This window comes from Notolepis coatsorum (assembly GCF_963971535.1).
Source record: "Notolepis coatsorum genome assembly, chromosome: 8".
Classification (NCBI taxonomy): Eukaryota; Metazoa; Chordata; class Actinopteri; order Aulopiformes; family Paralepididae; genus Notolepis; species Notolepis coatsorum.
The window spans coordinates 10,746,401-10,766,200 of NC_140172.1; positions in this window are offsets into that span (position 1 = coordinate 10,746,401).

Below are 19,800 nucleotides of genomic sequence, written 5' to 3' on the forward strand. Positions count from 1 at the left end.
AAGCAGCAGCTAGTGGTAAGCCCAAAACGACCCGACACAGAACGTTAGGAAGACCAGAGTATATAAGGGCTCCACCGAGCTGATTAGAAACTCACTTCAGGTGCGCGAAGGTAATTGGTACCTGGAAGCGTGCGGAATCGGACCAATCCTCACAGTACCCCCCCCTCCACGGGAGCCACCCGGCGACCTGCCCGGCCTCGGCTTCCCCGGATGGGACCGATGGAAGTCGGTGATCAGGGCGGGGTCCATGATGAGCTGGCGGGAGACCCAGCTCCGTTCCTCCGGACCATATCCCTCCCAGTCCACCAGGTACTGGAACCCCCGTCCCTGCCATCGGACGTCCATGAGCTGACGGACCTTCCACTGGGGGTGTCCGTACACCATCTCGGGAGGAGGCGGATCTGGAGCAGGAGGCATCAGGGGACTGAGAGAGACAGGCTTAACCCGGGACACATGAAAAACGGGATGAATGCGCATGGACGCAGGAAGCTTTAGACTCACCGCCGCGGGACTGAGCACCTTCTGGATCTCAAAAGGGCCGACGAACCGGGGGTTAAGCTTCTTGGCCGAGGATCGAAGCGGAAGATCCTTGGCGGACAACCATACCCTCTGCCCAGGGTGGTACGTCGGCGCAGGGATCCGGCGTCTGTCAGCTCCCCGACTGGCGCGCTCCGATGCCTGGAGCAGCACAGTCCTGGTGATCTCCAAGACTTGATGACACCGGTCGAGATGATCCTGCATGGAGGGAACTGCCACTTCCGACTCCTGTGCAGGGAAAAGAGGGGGTTGGTAGCCCAGGGATACCTCGAATGGCGAGAGGCCGGTGGCGGAACTGACCAGGGAGTTGATGGCGTACTCGACCCAGGGGAGGAACCGGCTCCAGGAAGCGGGTCTCTCGGCGGCAACACAACGGAGAGCGGACTCCACGCTCTGGTTCATCCTCTCTGTTTGTCCGTTAGTCTGGGGATGATAACCAGACGAAAGACTGACAGTTGCCCCCAATCCCTTGCAAAAGGCCCGCCATACCTGGGAAGTGAACTGGGGACCCCGGTCCAAGACGACGTCCTGGGGGAAACCATGGAGGCGGAACACGTGGCTTGTCAGGAGGTCCGCTGTCTCGGAAGCTGAGGGAAGCTTGGGAAGGGCCACGAGGTGAACCCCCTTGCTGAACCGATCCACCACAGTCAGAAGGCACGTGTTTCCCTGGGACGATGGAAGACCCGTGACGAAGTCCAACGCCACATGGGACCAAGGGCGGCTCGGAATGGGAAGTGGCTGTAATAGCCCGGAGGGTGCCTGGTGGGAGGCCTTGCTGCGGGCACAGACCGTGCAGGCCAGAACAAACTCCTTGACGTCGTTCCTCATGGTAAGCCACCAGAATCGACGAGCCAGGAAGGAGAAAGTGCGATGAACGCCGGGGTGGCAGGCAAACCGGCTGGTATGGCCCCATTAGAGAACCCGGGACCGGACTGAGTCGGGGACGAAGAGGCGACGAACAGGTACGTTGCTGGGAGCGGGATGGAAACGTAGGGCACGCCTGACCACGGTTTCGATGCCCAAGGTGACCACTCCCACCACCCTGGCCTCTGGGAGGATGGGAGTCGGATCCTCAGTGGTTGGAGCCCCCTTGGAGTGTAACCGGGACAGAGAGTCGGCCTTCGTGTTGCGGGACCCAGGGCGAAAGGTCAGCGAGAAGTCGAACCGACTGAGGAAGCTGGCCCACCTTGCCTGCCGGCTGTTGAGGCGCTTGGATGCACGGATGTACGTCAAGTTCTTATGGTCCGTCCAAATGGTGAACGGTTCCTCGGCCCCCTCCAGCCAATGACGCCACTCCTCCAAGGCAGCCACTACCGCCAGCAGCTCCCGATTTCCAATGTCATAGTTCCTCTCGGCAGGAAGGAAACGACGTGAGTAGAAAGCGCACGGATGGACCTTCTGGTCCGTCGCCGATCGTTGAGACAAGATAGCCCCTAGTCCAGTATCCGAGGCGTCTACCTCCACAATGAACTGCCTCTTGGGGTCTGGGTGGAGCAAGACCGGGGCGGTGGTGAACCTCTTCTTGAGGGAACGGAACGCAGCGCAGGCCGCTGGAGACCAGTCAAGCGGCAGGGAGGGAGAGGTCAGCCTGGTAAGTGGTTCCGCCACCTGGCTGGAGTTCCGGATGAATCTCCGGTAGAAGTTTGCGAACCCGAGGAAGCTCTGTAGCTCCTTCCGAGAGGTGGGTTCCGATCACTCCTCCACGGCCCGGATCTTGCGAGGGTCAGCTCGGGTCAGGCCGCTTTCCACGATGAAGCCTAGGTAATCGACGGAGTCGGAGTGGAAACGGCACTTCTCTGCCTTAACGAAGAGCCGATTGTGGAGGAGGCGCTCCAGTACACGGCGGACATGCTGGACGTGTTCCTCGAGGGTCTTGGAGAAGATGAGGATGTCGTCCAGGTATACCACCACAAACTCCTCGAGCATGTCACAGAGGATGTCGTTCATGAGCGCCTGGAATACCGCCGGAGCGTTGGTGAGGCCGAACGGCATCACCAGGTACTCGTAATGACCCCTGGGAGTCTTGAAGGCGGTCTTCCATTCATCGCCCTCTCGGATACGGACCAGATGGTAGGCACTCCGGAGGTCCAGTTTGGTGAAGACGGTAGTCTGGGTGAGGGGCTCGAAGGTGGAGTTCATGAGAGGAAGAGGATATTTGTTCTTAATGGTGATCTCGTTGAGTTGGCGATAGTCAATGCAGGGCCGAAGGTCTCCATCCTTCTTCCCAACAAAGAAGAAACCGGCCGCCACCGGGGAGGACGAGGGCCAAATGAGGCCTGCTGCCAAGGACTCAGAGATGTACTTATCCATCGCTGCCTTCTCAGGGACGGTCAGACTGTAGAGGCGGCTGCCGGGAAGGGGGGCCCCTGAGCGGAGGTCGATGGCACAGTCGTAAGGCCGGTGAGGCGGAAGGGCCTGAGCCCGGGACTTGCTGAAAACCTCCCCGAGGTCGTGGTACTCAGGGGGAATAGTTGAGAGGTCCAAGGGCGGCACACAAGGGGAACTCCGGGGCGAAGGACTGGACGCCGCCTGAAGACACTGGGCATGACAGGAGGAGCTCCACCCCATGATGGTGCCGGAGGACCAGGCGATGTGGGGCTCATGCAGCGCGAGCCAGGGCCGACCCAGGACTACTGGGACAAGAGGGGATCTGGTAATAAAGAACTGGAGTCTCTCGACGTGGTTACCAGCAATGGTGAGGAGGACAGGACAGGTGCGTTGAGTGATGTCAGCCAGGCGGTGCTGATCCAGCGCGAAAACCTCCAAGGGCCTCTCGAGGTCCTCAAGTGGAATGTTGGCCTGGGTGGCAAACTCAACGTCCAGGAAACTCTCATCAGCACCCGAGTCAATGAGTGCACCCACCGTCGCCCACTGGTCCGCCCAGGCTAGGGTGACGCTCGTCAGGCTAGGGGGACGCTCGTGGTGCACGGGTGTGGGACCAGGAAAAACGGCTCACCAGGATCTCCCAGGGTCCCGGCGAGCCTGGTCTTTTGGCCGGGTAGGACAATTGAAGATACGGTGTCCATCCCGGCCGCAGTAGAGACAAAGGCCGGAACTGAGCCTGGACTCCCGTTCAGTTGGGCTAAGGTGTGTGCGTCCCAGCTGCATGGGTTCCTCCTTGGTCACAGACCGGGAGGGGAAAGGGCCACCAGTCGCGGAGGGGGCAGGACGGTCAGCAGGACAGTCACGAGTACGGGGGGTCTGGGGAACCTCTGGGGGTCCCAGTCGTGCTCTCTCACGCCTTCTCTCCCGGAGGGGTCCGTCGATGCGAATAGCGAGGCTGATTAGGCCCTTGAGAGAATCAGGCTCCTCTCGGGTCGCGAGCTGGTCCCTTACAGCGTCGTTGAGCCCCTTCAGGAAGGTGAGATGAAGCGCCCGATCGTTCCAACCGCTCTTGGTTGTGGCCAGTCTGAACTCCAACGCGTAGTCGGTGACACTGCCACTGCCCTGCCGGAAGGTGCCCAACCGAGCTCCCGGGTCCTGGCCACGAGCTGGGTGGTGGAAAACCCTTCGGAGCTCTGCCACGAAGTCTGGGTAGGAAAAACAAAAATCAGCCCTCATAGACCAGGAAGCAGTAACCCACTGTGCTGCTCGGCCTGTGAGCAGGTTAGTCATGTAAGCTACTCGGGCTCCCTCTGACGTAAATCGGCTGGGTTGATGAAGGAAAACCAACTCACACTGCATGATGAATGTGGCACAATCCTCAAAGTTACCATCGAACAAACGTGGTTCGGAGAGACGGGGCTCCCGAGGTGCGAGGTCGGGAGGTGCAGGGTCTGTTGCGGCGGCGGGTGGTGATCTGGCTGGAACTCCTGGCACAGGTGGGGTTAAAAGCAGGGTGTTAAATGCTGCACTGAGAGCCTGTAGCTGGTGCAGAATATCAGCCTGCTGATTACCCTGGGTAGTCTGCTGGGTGGCCAGAGTGTCAAGAGACTCCTGAATAGGCTGGACCTGGGCCCGGAGGTCCTGAACAGCAGCCGCAGCCGCACCTAACTGTTGGGTGTGGTCGTTGGTCAACTGGATCTGGACCGCCAACGCTGCCCTAACTCTGTCTGTGTCGGCTGGGGTCGACATGGTCGGGTCGTAATGTTATGGTTTGTTAACAACCCCAACAGCACGGCACAGACAGGTAGTTCAGAGTTAGCCAAAAACCAGGGCGTATTTATTTCAAAAACAGAGAAGAGCAAAAACAGAAAGCACCAGGGGAGAAATGTTCTTGGGCAGAGTAGTCTGCGGCTCTGCAGCTTGCTCAGGGCAGAGACGGCACTGTGGCGTTGCGCCTCTGACTCTGCGGCTCTGCAGCTACTTGGAGATCCGCTCGGGAAGGAACAGAGAGAGAAAATGTCAACAAACGAGCGTCAGGAAAACGAGGCAGTCCAGAATTGTTTAGCTGAGTCCAGTACTAACAAAAACGGCACATCTTCAGTGTTACCCAAACACACAAAAAACAGAAAGGTCCCAAGTCCAGGAAGATGCGAGGAAAAACAGAGTATCCAAAAAGTACGTTCAAAAACTCACCAAGGCGCAATTGCGCAAAGCGGGCAACGAGGCACAGATCCAACGGATGGCAGAGAGTAGCAACAGCGGCGACTTCCATAGACGTCCTGGAGAAAACAGACGAGGTACAGCACGGGAGGAAAACAAGCAGCAGCTAGTGGTAAGCCCAAAACGACCCAACACAGAACGTTAGGAACACCAGAGTATATAAGGGCTCCACCGAGCTGATTAGAAACTCACTTCAGGTGCGCGAAGGTAATTGGTACCTGGAAGCGTGCGGAATCGGACCAATCCTCACACTTTCGTCTTGTTTACATCAGGGTCCTGTGGGTTAAGATCCATTTATTCATGTCCCTAGATACATTTATCCATGTCTTTTCATTATCATGTCTTCATGTAAATCTCCTGAAGTCATTTTGAAATTTCAGAAACCGTGCCAGATAAAACGGGTACTTTTAGGAAAAGTCATTGAGTGACAGAGCTGGAGCTCGACCGAGTGACGAGGGGGGTGACGAGGAGGGGGCAGCGGTGGCCTAATGGCTAGAGAAGCGGGTTTGTGACCGGAAGGTCGCCGGTTCGATGCCCGGACCGGCAGGAAAAATCTGCCACTGAAGTGCCCTTGAGCAAGGCACTTAACCCCCAACTGCTCCAGTGGAGTTGCTCAGTGGCCAATGGTGTCAGACTGTGGTTGTACTGGGCAGCTCCCAGGTATGAATGGAACTGTGTGAATGTGAAGCAGGGCGTAGCTGAAAAAGAGCATCTGTGCTCAGCGAACCTACCCTGGGTAAATAAAGGTTAAACAAACATTTATTGACCCCTTGTCGGCTGTGCTAGTGTTAATACATATTTCAATCAATCAAAAGCGTGTGTACATCTCAGCCGGTCTGTGGCTACTGTAGTGGTCAAGATCTATTTGTGACCGGAAGGCCAGTGCATCTGTTACTAAGAGTCACAGGCACAGACCAAGGACTGATGAGACGACGGTTTTGGCTGACCAGAGGAGCTAATGACAGGATCTGTCCTTCAGACGCCTGCCTGTCCGTCTGAACCACCAGGAGACGGACTGTAATTCTAGATCTTGGCTGTTTTAACGGTCACCATGTATAGTCGGTGAGAGCCACCTCATTCACTCCAACACCAACCAGAAGTTATAAAAGCCATTGTGATGGAAGGAGCTGGACGCACTCCTGCTGAGTCCAGAGCCAAGTAGAACCTGTGTCCACTCTCAGCTGTTTGTGTAAATACTCTGTAATATTGAATATTCACTCTGTAATAAATCTTCTGATTGCTAAACCCTCTCCTCATCCTTCAAGGTCAATCTAAAGAACGCGACCGTCCCCAATTTTCAATTAATCAAGACATTTATGACATACAAGACATACAAATATACAGTACTGTTTAACATACTACATAGTACATACTATGTCCATCTGTATGTATTAGTTCGCATATATACATGTATTCATCAACTAACATTCAAAGATATACATTCATAAATTATTAATTAATACATTCTTTTATTTATTTATTTAACATTTATTTATCCAGTGGAAACTCATTGAGAATACCCTGAAGACTCTAGCAGGAGCACTCATTCAAGGGTACTACGACTATGCTTGCACCTCATGGTACCAAAGCACCTCAAAGGTGCTAAAAATAAGATTACAAACATCACAAAACAAACTGGTCAGACTTCTTCTTGACCTTACCCCTAGAACCCACCTCACCGCTGCCCACTTTGACAACCTAGGATGGCTTAGAGTAGACGACAGAGTACAGCGACTTGCAATGGGCCTGGTCTACAAGATACACTACACGACCAAGGTACCCATGTACATGTCAAAATACTTCCCAAAGGTCAGTGAATACCACGACCACAACACCAGAGGAAGCTCAACAAATCATGTTAAACCCAGATTCGGCTCAAACAAGGGACTAAACACGTTTCGCAATTATGCCACATCAATGTGGAACGCCCTACCCAAAGCTGTAAAGGAATGTGAATCACTACCCACATTCAAAACCGCTCTTAACACTTTCACTGCCACACACGAGATATCTCGGGTTTATTAATAGGTGGTTGAAAGCCACTCACGAGATTTCCCGGAATTTTTATTTTATTTTATTTTAGCGATCTGAAATCATATTGCATCACCCGAGCCTACCCGAGTATACCCGAGCGGCGCCGGCGATCATATGTGGGAAAAAAGCGCCCCCTGTCATCTCCCAGATGACATAAGGGATTTTGGAATGGACTCAATGAAAATGGATGGGGAAAAAAATCCGGTACTCCACATTTTCCAGTCCACTGATGCAGCCGGAGTACCAGTGTTAATTCAGGGGGCTCTGAGCCCCGCGGAATCATGTACTGCACTGTACACACGTTGGATCAATACACTTATTGATTTTTTCGAATGGTGATCAGGAATTGGAATATACCAGTTGGATACCATCTGATGTCAGGTAAGGAATCTATGTTATCAGTGTTAGGATAATCAGACAAATTTTGATGAAGATATAGGCTGTTTTGTGAAATGGGCTCTTTCGGTTTCAATGTAAAAGTCGAAGAGGAAATGAAAACGGCGATTATCCGTGCGCGGCCCGAATGTGCTTGCGTGCACGTATAATATTGATCATCTAGCGTTTATTTGAAAACGATTCATAAATAGGCAGACAAATAACAACGTTCTGGAATATTACAGTAAAAGACGATTTTCACAGAATGGTCCAGAATGAACTGTTTTTTATCTCAAAACGAGTGCTTTTCTAAATGCTCTGAAATGGAAATTAAGTGATAAAAAACAAATCTGCCTTGACAGCACTGACTAGAAAAGCAGTCTTTGATAAGCGACGGGCAGATTAGACACATAGCCATAATTTAAAACATAGATTAGGCGATATTAACGTTAACATTGGAGCGGACCGTGGCATTCAGGGGGTAAAAAGGAAAACCCGGAGTGGCACTCAAAGTGTTAAAGAGCACCTACGGGAGGCTGCAATTCGAAACTGGCCACCGTAAATGTCCAAACCACCCACCCCCTCCTAATAGACAGTCTCCTCCCCACCGCATGTATATATTCTCTCCCTTTTTCTGGTCTTCATCCTCTTAGCAGTTGTTAGTATTGAGCTGTACTGTATTCTGCAATCTGTTAATAAAGTTCTCAATCAATCAATCAATCAATCAGACTGACAGGTGACCTATAGAGCTGCTGGTCAGCGCTCAAAGCCTCTGCTACCATCTAGTGGTCACATGAGTGAATCTCAGCTTGTCCTTGTACCCGTTGCTCATCAAGTCATAATATACGCTTGATAAAAAAGGTAATAATTCACAATATGTTTGAAAAATTACTTTACTTTCAAAGACCTTCATTATTTGAGTACAGCAGACAATTTGAACAATGTAACGTTACACAGTTTGTTTCTTGAATCAGATTATACATGCTTTTCTTTCCACACGAACGGCATGGACGGTAGCAATAAATATAGGCCAGGACTGTAAAACAGTTAATCTTATAAGGCCAAAGAAAAGAGCAAGACAACTGCTACACAGTTGACGTTTGTAAATTAGACGTTTCGAGGCGACACACATTACGCTTTCAAAGACGTGAAAGACCAGTGTCCGAGAACCAGTGGTTGATTTTCTTTACATTTGTGGCATTGCATGGCAAGGTTAAAGGTGCTGTACGTGGTATTTTATTGTTAAAATAAAGTGGTCTTCAGTACATTAAAATAATAGCTCTCCATTCCAACAGCCATCACTGATGTAGAGTCAGGTCAGTAACATGAGTCAAACAGCCATCACTGATGTAGAGTCAGGTCAGTGACATGAGTCCAACAGCCATCACTGATGTAGAGTCAGGTCACTAACATGAGTCACCCAGTCCCTCCGCTCTGCAGTAAACACAAAATACATTTTCTGGTATCCAATCAGGAGAGAGAACTCCACACTGCAAATGGTCTGACAAAAATAAAAGATTTCTTGAAATAAGTAACAATATCGAGGGTTCTCTCTCCTGATTGGATAAAGAGGGAAGGGATACCAGAACATTTATTTTGTGTTTACTGCTGAGTGGAGGCAGGGCCGCCTGGGAGAAATGTGAGGCCCTGTGCGAGATTTAAACGCGAGGCCCCTTAGAGAAGAAGAAGAGAGAGAGAGAGAGAGAGAGCATGTGTGTTAGAGAGAGAGCATGTATGAGAGAGATAAGCAAAGATGACCCCCTAAAGGATATTCAACTTTTAATGAAAGAACAAAACAGAAGGAAAAGATAACTTCACAAAGGCAACATGAATATACATAGATCCAAAAGGACAAAGATCAACACTTAAATCCAAAGAGAAGAGGGTCTATACCAGAGAAAACAAAGCAGCAAGGAGCCAATGGCCGACAGCTAAAGGCTAGCCAGGTAGGCTACTGACACCAGGCCACACACAGCTTTGGCCAACGGCCCAACGCTACCCAAGCTACACAAACGACCAAGACAATGAATTCACACACAGCACATGTCGTATCTCCAAATGTTGTGAAGTAACATATGTTTTGCCTGGAAAAAAACATCGTTATTAACAAAACATTCGGGAGGGGAAGGAAGGAAGAGTGGGGTAATGTCATGACATTTTCATTAATCTTACCTGCACCAAGGAACGCAGGGCGAAAGGCCGCAACACAGGTCTCCACGTTGACGAAAGGCCTCTCGCTGTCGGGACAAAAATAAGCTATGGCCAGAGCCTTGTCATGGTGCAGGCCCGACTACATCTTCTGTCAAAGATGATGTCGTAGTCAGAGTGCCAGAACCCCCTGCTATTCTCACGGCTAATGTCAATGGTCGTAGCACAAGCTAACAGCTAACTCAAGGCTAACTGATAGCATCAAACGAACGTTCCCAGCCAAGCGCAGCCGGCAGCTAACGTCGTAGCTAAACAGCTAACTGGCTAACAGTTAGCTCAACCAGGCTATCGCTAACCATTAGCTAACGCAGAAGCAAGCTATGCGGCTACATACAGGTGCTGACACCAGGCCACACACCGTTAGCTACTAGTAGTACTACAACAGCTAGTCGGCCAGTTTAGCTCCAGAGAGAGAGAGAGAGAGAGAGAGAGATGTCCACGGCGGGAATAGAATAGAGTTAATAGAATAGGTTAAAAACTCACCAAACGTCCAAGAGGATGGAGACAACCGCGTGGAGTTGACGAAGTTCATCTGCCAAACGACCATCCTCTTCATCTTGGCTGCATACACTGTCTCTAGGTTAGCTAACGCTAGTTAGCCTTTAGCTAAGCTAGCTACTAGCCGACATCATCATGGCTATATCCCGACTGCATCATGACAAGGCTCCGGCCATTTGTCCCGCCAGCGAGAGGCCTTTCGTCAACGTTCCTTGGTGACCGACCGACCTCTTCGTCTTGGCTGGCATAACTAAGCATAATAGTCAAAAGCTGCACGTGCGAAATAGTCAAACGCAGCTGACTCACGCCGGCGTACTACACATGATGTAAGTAAACACTCCCTTCGTTGAAACCAATAGTATGTCTGCTGCAGAGCACCAGAGCTCCAATAGTGAGTATGTCACTGCAGACCCAGGAACAAGTCAGACACATTCTACAAACGTGTCTAATGTGAAATATATAAGCATATAAGCAAAACTAGATTTTAGGTCTGTGATGAAAAAGGGCCTCGTGGGAAGGGGGGCCTCGCAAAAAAAAAAAAAAAAAAAAATTATTTTTTATTTTTATTTTGCGAGGCCCCCCTTCCCGCGAGGCCCTGTGCGACCGCACTGCTCGCACACCCCCTGAGGCGGCCCTGAGTGGAGGGACTGGGAGACTCATGTTACTGACCAGACACTCTATATCAGTGATGTTTGTTTACTGCAGAGTGGAGGGACTGAGAGACCCATGTTACTGACCAGACACTCTGTATCAGTGATGGCTGTTTACTGCAGAGTGGAGGGACTGGGAGACCCATGTTACTGACCAGACACTCTATATCAGTGATGGCTGTTTACTGCAGAGTGGAGGGACTGGGAGACCCATGTTACTGACCAGACACTCTATATCAGTGATGGCTGTCAGAATGTAGAGCTACTTAACACTTATTTTAACAAAAAAAAACACTTACAGCATCTAAAAAAACAAAAAGAAAAACGTCAAGTACAGTACTTTTCAGGAAACTGTCTCAAGTAGCCTACAGTATGACTGTATGTGATATATGTAGGCAAACCAGGGCTCAGTCCTATATTGCACATTCAGTAGGAAATAGGTATTCCAAGCTATTCAAGCTTTAGGGATAAATATACAAGGATGAGGGGGAAAAAATGTAAAAAGAAGAAAAGAACAATCAAAGCGCGTAAGACACAGAGGAGACGGATGGAAGTCAACACTGGTCACCTTTTACCAGACGAGGACACTGTTACCATGGCAACACCAGCTGTTCCAGCCTCATACGTGTCAAAAAGCATAAAGAGTCTGTTACTTAGCAGCAGGGCACAAAGTGGGAGTTAGGACCTCGGGTCAGGTATGAATCAAAAGCCTTTTTCCAATGACTTTAAAAAACACTTTTTTACGCGTCGGTACAGTGTGTGACCGCGAGTCGGTTTGCACTCGGCTCGCTGCGTCGTGCACCGGGCGAGAGAGCTCCATCGGGGAACAGTAACATCACTTTAGAGCCTCGCTTGAAAATCCACATCCCCAGCTACATTAATTAAATAAGAGCGTGGTAAAGGTAGAGGTCTAAACACTCGCCTACCACCGCAGAGACTCTGGGTTCTAATCCAGCTGTCAGCGGTACCTCCGGCTTCATCAGTCGTCCCTACTAACACAATCGTCAGTGTTCACGGATGGGAAACGGTGGGGTGTGAGTCCTGGTTGTGGCAAACAGCGACTCCTACTGGTCGGTCGGGGCGCCTGTTCAGCAGGGAGGGGAGCGGGGGGAAATATCGTGAACCTCCGCATGTGTTACATTCCCCCAGTGAGAGTCCTCACTGTCAGGTGAACAGAAGCGGCTGGCTGACTCCACATGTATCGGAGGAGGCATGTGGTAGTTCTACACCCTCCCTAGGCCGACAGTGGGGCAATGCGCGCAACAACCAGGAAGGGAATTGGCATAACGACTAAATTGGGATGGGAGCAAAAATACAGAAAAAGTGAGAAATCTTTTTTTTAATAAAAAATCCCATTAGCCAGATTAAATTAACCCGATGATTGAAATCAGGCTATCTCGGTTCCTCGAAGGCTGATTCGGTCGCAAACACGCTTGTTAATTCTAACCAGACTTGAGTACTCAGGATAATTGCGCGTGGCCGCCTCAGCTGAAAAGGGGCAGATGTCGATCGCCGAAATCCTGATTTTCTAACGGAATAATGGCAACTCTGAAAGCAAGAGCGTCTTTTTTCAACGCTGCCGAGCAGGAGATGATTATGCACGCTTATGAGGAATATAAGACCATAATCATGGGCAAATCAAACACTGCCACCGCTGCAATAGCAAGACAAGAAGCATGGCAAAATATTGCCAACAAGTTAAATGCGTAAGTGTTGTGTTGGGCAAATGTATATTATTTATTATTTCAACTCTTTCAGAATAAGTAGATAAAAAAGCCCAAAGCCTATCTAATTGATATACGAATGAATAGATACGTATGAGGATATATGTACTGTATGCGCTTAGGTATCATGTACTATATATGTGTATATACTGTACATCAGTGGCGTCGTTAGCCCTGGGCTTCCGGGGCTTTAGCCCTGGGCTTCCGGGGCTTTAGCCCTGGGCTTCCGGGGCTTTAGCCCCGGATGTTTTTCTCCTAGCCCCGGATCTAAAAAAAAAAAAAATTGTTTACATCTTTTTTTTTTTTTTTAGATGTCAGCATCCCCATTGTCTGTGCTGAATGTTTGTTAGTGTTTGGTATTTTTTGTTGGTTTTTAGTACTTTTAAACATTTTTAGTAAGTAGTTTTCATTTGATCCTATAATTTTTTCATTCACCGATTTGTGGACTTTTCTTTTTAGTGTCCTGAAAGGTGCCTTATAAATCAAATGCATTATTACTCATTATTACTCATAGCCAAGCTCAGGGACCTGGGCTTGGGCTATGACCTCTGCCAGTGGGTCTTGGACTTCCTGACTGGCAGACCCCAGGTGGTGAGAGCAGGCAACTGCACCTCCTCATCCATCACCCTCAACATAGGGGCCCCCCAGGGCTGTGTTCTGAGTCCCCTCCTCTACTCCCTGTACACACACGACTGTGTGGCTCAGCGGAGTAGCAATACAATCATCAAATTTGCTGACGACACAGTGGTGGTGGGCCTGATCTCTGCCAACGACGAGAGGGCCTACCTGGAAGAGGTCAAGGTCCTGGCGGGATGGTGCCAGGAAAACAGCCTCTCCCTGAACGTCAGCAAAACAAAGGAGATGATTGTGGACTTCAGGAGGTCGGGGGTCAAGGACTACAGCCCCCTCAGCATCGACGGGGCACCGGTTGAGAGAGTCAACAGCTTTAAGTACCTCGGAGCCTACATATCCGAGGACTTGACATGGACCACACACATTGACAGTGTTGTGAAGAAGGCACGACAACGCCTCTACTTCCTCAGGCGCCTAAGGAAGTTCCAAGTCAGCCAGAAGATCCTTAAGAACTTCTACTCATGTACAATAGAGAGCATCTTGACCGGCAACATCACCTCCTGGTTTGGGAATAGCACTGCACAAGACCGAAGCAGACTACAAAGAGTGACACGTTCAGCCGAATGCACAATTGGAGGGGGGCTCCCCACCCTCCAGAACATTTACTACAAGCGTTGCAAGGGCAAGGCTAAGAGAATCATTAAAGACTCCAGTCACCCGAACAACTGCCTCTTTGAACTGCTGCGGTCAGGCAAGCGATACCGGAGTCTCAAGGCGAGCACAGAAAGACTCAGAAGAAGCTTCTATCCCCAGGCCATCAGGCTGCTAAACGAACAATGAATGAACACTACACAACAACAACCACCAAACGCACATAGCACACACATCCACACGCACACACTCACTTTAAACAAACACACTGTAGCACCCACTCCACACACTTTATAGCACACACCCACTTTAAACAAACACACTGTAGCACCCACTCCCCACACTTTATATTTATGGATGAAGGATTGCACTACAACTCGTACACCTTACTGTAAATTGTACCTAAAATTGTACCTCATCCCATTTCTGCTTTGCACTAGATAGTACTGTACATTAGTACACTGCATAGTATTGTGTATTGTATATTATATGGTAACTCAGAACATTGTACATATGTCTATACCGAACACTGTGACCTCATTTTTCTTCTTCTAAATTCATGCTATATTATGTTATTATGTTATTTGATACTATCTTGTCTAGCACAGTCTCTGGAGCGTAACAGTAAGAAGCATTTTGTATGAAAGTATTCTGTACTTCTGTATGACAACTATTAAAGAACTTGAACTTGAACTTACTATTATTATTATTATTATTATTATTATTATTATTATTATTATTATTATTATTATTATTATTATTATTATTATTATTATTATTATTATTATTATTATTATTATTATTATTATTATTATTATTATTATTATTATTATCATCCAGGAGGGAAAAGACACTTTGGATAGTAGGGACTGCATCTCTGCCTGTCCTGACCATGAGGAAACACTTTGCAACTGTGATCTCCTCTGGCAATAGTTGGATATTGTAATGTGTGGCGAGGGGTTGCAGCAATTCCACTGAGAGAAACTGGTCTGAGGCTGGATAACATGCCTGTATGCCTCTCATAAGTTGTTATCCAACTCATGAGAACCTGCTCTCAAGCTCTTGCAGCATTCTGTCGACGACTGGATAGAACAGTCTCTGTCTCAGCTGATCTCCTGAGCTGAGGTCTGAGCTTGTGCCACAAGATGACTCAACTACATACTCGTCCATCCTTTTCTGCTTCCTCCTTTGGCTGGTAGTATGTTCCTCAATCCAAAGGCCATTACATATGGCCTTTGTCCTGTCATACATGTCCACTGCCATCTCTGAGGTGCGATAACCTTTGAGTGTGTCCTGCACTGTGCTTTTAAATAGTACAGATATTGAAGATGTGCACTTTAACGCAGCAGCACCTGGAGCCATCCATACCCATGTCCAGTGTCCTATAATAAGCTTTAATCGAACCTCGGATAGTCCGGTTGGTTTGGGGTGGTGTGAAAGCTCATTCACTCTTGCAAGTGAACCCTGCTGCGGTTCATTTGAGATGTGAATGCAAAGCGGACCAAAGGCAGGAAAAGACCCAAAAATCTAATATTTTTTTATGAGAAGACTGAAACATATGTATATAATGAAACACACAATACAGTATTTTTTCGATTGCCTAAGCATGATTTTGAAAACGGGGCCCGGTGTTTCAAAACACACAATTAGCACAACCACACACACAATTATCAGAACACCTCAGATCCTTTGCTAAATTAAACACTTGTCAAAACCATACACTAATTTTGTTACCATAATATTTATGAGACACACGTTTCATATGACTTAATTCTGTTTGAACCAGTTACACACACTGCTGTGCTTAACCTAAAACACATTTAGCAATTCTACTTCTCAGTGATTAGAGTACTGTAAGTGAAGTACGCAGAGAATGTGCAAATATACAATAAATTCACCAAACACTACACAAGACCAATGCTGTAGACTGATGAAAATATAATTAATTTATCTACATATACCCAAATCAATGATGCAGACTGATGAAAAAAATTACATTTTCTCTCCATATACCCAAATCAATGATGCAGACTGATGAAAATATAAATGTTCTCTCCATATAACCAAATCAGTCAACATTTCAACATGGAGAATCACAACAATACATGTCCCAGTTTTCATGCTACTATGTGCATAACACTGTAAGCTCAGCAAATATCAGACAAACATAAAATACTGTATCCAGTACAGGTTAAAATTACAGTAACACAATTTTTTTTTGAAAAAATTTAAACAGAAAATACTAGACATTAAAACCTGAGGAGGAGCGGTTGTGTGTTCTGTGTGATCTGGGAGTGGTGGAGGATGAATATCATTTTGTTTTTTATTGCCCTTTGTACACCACTTTGAGGAGGGCTTTATTTGAAAAAATTCAAATTGTAAACCCAGATTTGTTTTGGCAGTCTGAGAGCTGTATGTTGAGTTGCTTTTTTGTGGAGGACATCTTCGGTTTTGCAGGATTTTTGGAGAAGGCATGGCACCTGAGACAAAACACACTGTATCCTATATAATTGTATTTGAATTCACCTTGTTTTTCTGTTTATTTACATTGAGTACAGCTTGTGTTATATTACGTTTTATTGTATTTTCTTGTATTTTTCTTTGTTTTATGGCCATCTTGGTCTATGTCATTTGTTAAGTAATTGGTAAAGTATATTATTATATACTTATTGTTATGTGTCTTGTAAGCCCATATGGGCTGGGCATACATCTGTATGTAAGACACGAAAATAAAAAATATCAAATCAAATCAAATCAAATCATTATCTCTTTGCCTAGCTGGATCTGGCAAGATAATTTTTTGTTGTGATTCTCCATGTTGACATGTTGACTGATTTGGGAAAATGGGAGCAAATGTATATTTTCATCAGTCTGCATCATTGGTTGTCTTGTGTAGTGTTTGGTGAATGTATTGTATATTTTCACGTTCTCTGTGTACAGTACTTCACTCTCCTGCTGCATTTTTATAGTGCTTAAACCTGATTGTGTATCTACAATTAAGCAATGGTGTGTTTGTGCATCTGATGGCTGTGTTTAACAATTGGCTCATATGTGTGGTAATTTGACATTCTGTGTCTAATGTAATGCAAGTGTGTTTAGTGTTTTGCAAATCACTGTGTGTATTGTTTTGCAAAAAGTGAGGCTGACATTGTAGGGGTGCAAATCTGGGCCTATATTTTGCTCCTTGAGTGTAAGGTTTTGATAATTGTGTAATACTTTTGATTTGAGTGTTTATGCAATTGAAGAAAACTGTAAAGACTAGAGATGAACTGTTTATTTATTTTGAACATAGGCTGTGCATATGTTTGTTTGTTTGTTTGTTTATTTGCTTATGTGTATGATTCTTAACTGTGTTTTTATTTTGTTATTGGTGTATATGTGTATGTATGTACAGTATATCTATATATGTTATATATATATATATGTATATATATGTGTATATATGTATATTTGTACTCCTGTTGGGGCTTCTTGGACCAGATCAATGTTTTATCTGGCTAAATAAATAAATAAATAAGAAACTGATGATTTGGTCCTGGGCCCCGTTCCCCGTACCTGGATAACTGAGTTAGCCGGATAACTTTCGGTCAAGCCTGACTTAAGCCGGACCTTTCTGTTCCCCGACGCGCGATTGTCTAAATCACCATGACAACAGATCAAAAAGTTTGAGCCTGGTCGAGAGCAGGGTTAAGTTCAAGTTAGCCGGATGAACCATGGCCACGCCCCCGCAAAGAAGTGACAGCTCGTTTCCTGAAATGATTCTCACAGTCTAGGATCTATTATACCATTCTGAATTACGTTTTTGTGCTCCATTCTTCCAGAGGGGGCTTTTGAAATGTAAAATAGACCCAAAATGCTGATACTAAATTCACTTTTTCCTAAATAATGCACGTTATATATACCGTGGCGCTCGCTAGGTGCGATGTACACATTATGTGGTTATTTTAACAACGTGCAGCATTGCAAATGTGAATCCCGCGGGGATATCCTTAATGATTGAAACCACCCCCCCCGGGCTGAAGCCCCCAATGTTTTCTAACCCTAAAAACGCCCCTGCTGTACATGTATGTGTAGATTACCATATAGAGGTAGGAGTTTGAATATTATGTATGTGCAAATCTGTGTATCGGTGGATCAGTATGGATGTATTATTCATAATCAGAAATTCAATACATTGAAGCAGTGAAACGAAATTGTGTGATTCTCTCTATTCTTATCATGAGTCCACCTTAATCATTTTCTACAATAAACTTTTTTTTATTTTATTTAACCTTTATTTGACCAGGTAGTCACTTGAGATCAATGATCTCTTTTTCGAGCAAGACCTGGGCCCTATTCCCCGTACCTGGTTCAACTAAGTCGATCAAGAGTCCCATTATCCAGCTTCAGTTAACCCGATATTTGAAGCCGGGATTTTCATGTTCCTCGAAGGTGGATTCAGTCTCGTTAACTAGAACCAGACTTGAGACCCAGGATAAGTGCGCGCGGCCGCTTCAGTTGAAAAGCCATCACGTATCGATAGCAGAGATCCTGATTTTTTAACGGCATTGATTGATTAATTGATTTAAAACTTTATTAACAGATTGCATTACGGCTCAATCGCCTCGCCGACAAGTTAAATGCGTTATCTATAGGCTAATTTTAAGTCCCTCATTACCCCAATCAATCAGATTATATTTCTTTAAACTTGCCTGCTGGCAGTAGGTTTATGGAATGGATAATCAAATGAGATCTTGCTAGCGAAAATAATTAGTTAAACTGTTATACGGAATAAGGACACGGCTCTCTTACCCATTGATTGATGTATGGTGGATCTTTTACTTATCTACACTGTGGTGTAACGGTGTCTGCTTTTGACTTTCACACAGGCGGCCCGGGTTCGAATCCCACTTCTCCTAGTCTTTTCCTTCTTTTTGCAATGTAGGAATAATTCAATTTGGTGCACGTTGAGAGCTATATAAAGAATGACATCCTCAATGCATGTAGATTTATAATATTTTAACTTAAAACTAGGCTACTTCTGCGTATAATCATTAATATTATATTCCAAAAAATCATATTGGAAACACGGGGTTTCGAACACCGGTCACCGGGTTGCCAGGATTGTGCACTACCGCTGCGCCACTGTGCCAGATGGGATAAATTCATTGTTTATACATTAATGAACGAGAGACCCGTGTTTAGAATATTCTTTATTTTGAATGAAGTTTTATCTCTTTATTCTCATTCATTAATGTGACGTCAACGGCTCATTCAATTTCTCAAATCCGTCAAACAGCGCATCTCATCAGACATTTTAATCCCAGTTACAATATCACACAAAATCCACAATCCACGCATAGACACTTCAATTTTATGCTTGAATGAAACAAAATCCAGGCGCTCCTCTCCTTCCTCGCTCCTCATCCACAGCGGAGAATATGAAAGGAATCAGAGCCAAACGAGCGATAGGTTTCAATCATTAAGGATATCCCCGCGGGATTCACATTTGCAATGCTGCGCGTTGTTAAAATAACCACATAATGTGTACATCGCACCGAGCGAGCGCCACGGTATAATATAACGTGCATTATTTAGGACAAAGTGAATTTAGTATCAGCATTTTGGGTCTATTTTACATTTCAAAAGCCCCCTCTGGAAGAATGGAGCACAAAAACGTAATTCAGAATGGTATAATGCAGATCGTAGACTGTGGGAATAATTTCAGGAAACGGGCTGTCACTTCTTTGCGGGGGCGTGGCTATGGTTCATCCGGCTAACTTGAACTTAAACCCTGCTCTCGACCAGGCTCAAACTTTTTGATCTGTTGTCATGGTGATTTAGAGTAGACAATCCAGCTTCGGGGAATGGGAAAGTCCGGCTTAAGTCAGACTTGACCGAAAGTTATCCGGCTAACTCAGTTATCCAGGTACGGGGAACGGGGCCCAGGCTCAAACTTTTTGATCTGTTGTCATGGTGATTTAGACAATCCAGCTTCGGGGAATGGGAAAGTCCGGCTTAAGTCA